The sequence below is a fragment of the Triticum aestivum genome, chromosome 5B (genome assembly GCF_018294505.1).
Source record: "Triticum aestivum cultivar Chinese Spring chromosome 5B, IWGSC CS RefSeq v2.1, whole genome shotgun sequence".
NCBI classification, from domain to species: Eukaryota; Viridiplantae; Streptophyta; class Magnoliopsida; order Poales; family Poaceae; genus Triticum; species Triticum aestivum.
Window position 1 is genome coordinate 70,398,996 of NC_057807.1, and position 4,141 is coordinate 70,403,136.

Genomic DNA, 4,141 nt, shown 5'->3' on the forward strand with positions numbered 1-4,141 from the left:
GGCGGGCGGAGGAGGAGGAGCGTGCGTGGATGTCCCTCTTGTTCTCATGCTCATACATGTGGGGAAAGAACCTTCCTTATAAAGAGGTTCAACTCCCTCTAAACTAGCAATGTGGGACTAAACTTTAATTCCACCTCTTGCCTTGCATGAATGTGCTGCGTGGGCCTCTAGGATTTATTAGGAATTTCTAAAACTGCTATTGGGCTAGGCCCAAATAGACAAAAATTCCAGCAATCCCCCACCAGATCCTAGAGGCACACAAAATTTGCCTTTGGTTCCAAAACACTGTTTTATATACCGGTACTGCAGTGGAGACTGTTAAGTTGAACTTCCACCTAGAACTCTATGCTACACTAGTAAGCAACTTGAACAGTGGACTAGGCCTTGAACTGCAAGTTTTCTGCGAATCTAGCTTCACACAAAGCCTTGACCGATACGTGGCTACCGTGGGTCTTCTTCGCGGGTGGAGCTTATGCGTCATACTCCAAGACCTTTCATGAGTTTACTAAAGAGAACCCTACTCTCATAGATTGCGACGTTTAACAATCAGACTCATATAGGTGTGTTCTTCAAAAGATGTTCTGCAGGACAACATCTCTGCTTCAACGAGCCACTTAGATCACATTAAGATATACATCAACCTGCCATGCAGATTAGGAGAGTATTGCATCTTCATGGAGTGGTATTTTTAACAGTAAGGGTACTCTCCTCCCAGTTGACCAACAGCTTGTCTTCTACATCTAATTCACGGGATCTCCGATCACAAAGAATAGGTTACCATTGTCAACACCTCATATTGAGGGTCTCATACCCATCTCCCTCGATGCATTATCTATCACATTACGTGATAGACCCTTAGTGAAAGGATCTGCCAGATTTTTAGACGTTTGGATATAATCCAATGCAATAACTCCGGAGTTTCTCATTTTCCTGACAGACTTTTAACCTTCTCTGAACGTGTCTTGATGATTTCATGTTATCCTTTGAGCTGTTCACTTTTGTGATCACAGTTTGATTGTCGCAGTTCATAAGGATACCCGGTACAGGTTTCTCAACAACCGGCAAGTCATTCAAGAGTCGGCGAAGCCAATCTGCTTCGACCGTAGCTGTATCTAGTGCTGTAAGTTCTTCTTTCATTGTTGACCTCGTTAAGATGGTCTGCTTGCAAGACTTTCAAGAAACTGCGCCACCTCCGTGAGTGAATACACAACTACTCGTGGCCTTTATTTCATCAGCATCTGAGATCCAGTTTGAGTCACTATATCCTTCAAGCACCTTTGGATGCCCAGTGTAGTGAATTCCATAATTTGCAGTGCCTTTCAAATAACGCAAAACTCTCTCTAGAGCTTTCCAATGCACATCTCCTGGTTTTGAGACAAACCGGCTCAGTTTGCTAACAGCAAAAGAGATGTCAGGTCTTGTGGCACTGGCTAAGTACATAAGCAAGCCAATACTCTGAGAATATTTCAATTGGTCTCTAGCAATTCTTCAATTCTTTTGAAGCAACACACTAGCATCATATGGTGTTGGAGAGGGCTTGCAGTGAGATTGAAGCAATGTAATCCCACCATCATCGTCTCTCAACAACTTGATGTTCAGAATGACACCAGCCACTCCTAAATCCTTCATCTCAAAACAGCAAGATAGGAAATCCTTGACCTCCTTAATAACATTCAGATTTGTTCCAAAAATCAGTATGTCATCAGCATACAAGCAAAGCATAACTCCCTCGCCCCCACCATGGCGATAGTACACACATTTGTCAGCTTCGTTCACAACAAAGCCTGCAGCTGTTAAAGTTCTTTCGAACTTCGCATGCCACTGTTTGGGTGCTTGCTTGAGTCCATACAAAGACTTCAGCAACTTTCACACTTCCCCTTCCTGACCATCTATTACAAACCCATCTGGTTGTTCCATATAAATTTTCTCGTCCAACTCTCCATTTAGGAAAGCAGTCTTAACATCCATTTGATGAACGAGAAGACCATGTGAGGCAGCTAGTGAAAGTAGAACTGGTCAGTTGAGCCACAGGTGAGTAAGTATCAAAGAAGTCTTCACCTTCCTTTTGGGTATAACCCTTAGCCACGAGCCGAGCCTTGTACTTTTCAATAGTACCATCATGCCTAAGCTTCTTCTTGAATACCCATTTGCATCCTATAGGTTTGCACCCATAAGGACGATCAGTTATCTCCCAAGTTTCATTCGCCAAGATGGAATCCATCTTGCTATGAACTGCTTCCTTCCAGTAGTCAACATCTTCAGATGCATAGGCCTCTGAAATAGAGCTGGGAGTGTCATGTATGAGATACACAAGAAAATCATCACCAAAAGAATTTGCAGTCCTCTGTCTCTTGCTCCTAGTAGGAACTTCATTGTTCTCCTCCACATGACTTTCAAAGTGTTCCATCGAAATGGCAGGTTCAGTAATTTTAACTGGTTCCTGATTCGATGAACTAGGCATCTCCTGATTAGATGAGGTAGCCATATCCTTCATGGGAAAGATATCTTCAAAGAAAGTTGCATCATTCGACTCCATGATCGTACCGACATGCATGTCAGGTACCTCAAATTTTACAACCAAGAATCTATAACCAATGCTATGAAAAGCATATCCCAGGAAAACACAATCCACAGTTTTTGGTCCTAGCTTCCGCTTCTTTTGAATTGGCACATTGACTTTCGCCAAACAACCCCAGGTTCATAGATAAGAGAGCTTTAACCTTTTCTTCTCCCATTCCTCGAAAGGAGTTATCTCTTTGTTCTTTGTTGGAACTCGGTTTAGGACATGACATGTTGTCAATATCGCCTCCCCCCCACCATGCCTTGGAGAGACCCGATGTGTCTAACATGGCGTTAACCAAATCAGTTAGAGTACGGTTCTTCCTTTCGTCCACCCCATTTGACTGAGGTGAACAGGGAGGCGTCCTCTCATGGATTATACCATGTTCCGCACAAAAGGAATCAAATTCATTTGAGAAATACTCTCCACCATGATCAGACCTAAGCCTCTTGATCTTTTGATCAAGTTGGTTTTCCGCTTCAGCTTTATAGATCTTGAAATAGTTCAAAGCCTCATCCTTAGATTTCAGAAGATACACATGACAGTATCTAGTGGAGTCATCAATTAACGTCATGAAATATTTCTTTCCACCTTTTGTCGAAACACCATTCATTTCACATAGATCTGAATGTATGAGTTCTAATGGTGCAAGATTTCTCGTTTCCGCAGTCACATGAGACTTACGTGGTTGCTTAGCTTGCACACACACTTGACACTTGGATCCCTTGACAGTGGTGAAACTAGGGATTAAGTTTAACTTCGCTAGTCACAACATGCAACCAAAGTTAACATGACAAAGACGTGAATGCCACACATTTAATTCACTATTGTTGCAAATATGATTAACAACTTTATTGCAAACGTCTGATAAGGATAAACGAAACAGGCGTCCTGACTCATAGCCTTACCAACAAAGGTTCCATACTTGGAAATTACAAATTTATTCGACTCAAAGACAAGCTTGTAGCCATCTCTACACAGAAGAGATCCGCTAGCAAGATTTTTATTGACGGAGGGGACATAATGCACGTTCTTCAGCCGCACGATCTTCCCCGAAGTAAACTTCAGATTGACCGTGCCAACACCACGAACAGAAGCACTTGAACCGTTGCCCATCAACACGGTTGAAATCCCTGCGGTCTGATAAGACGAAAACATGGAAATATCACTGCATACATGCACATTAGCACCCGTGTCAATCAACCAATCAGGAGAATGACATACTGAAAGAATAGTGAGAAATATACCATACCCAGCATCGTTCATGTCAGTGTCTCCAATGACAACATTAGCGGTCTTGCCGCCTTTCCCAGGATGACGCTTGTCATAGCGATTGGGGCAACTAGGAGCCCAATGATCAGGATCTCCACACACATGACAAACACCTTTCTTCTTGTCATTCTTCTTCTTGAAGTTCGTGTGCTGCACAGCCTTGTTCTTCCCATCAAACTTTCCCTTGTTCTTGAACTTGTGGGGCTGGAAGTTCTTCTTCTGTACCAGATTGGCACTAGAACCTCCCTCAATACCTCGAGCACGGTTGTCCTTTGCTCTTGCCTTTTCTTCCACATCAAGAGTACCAAT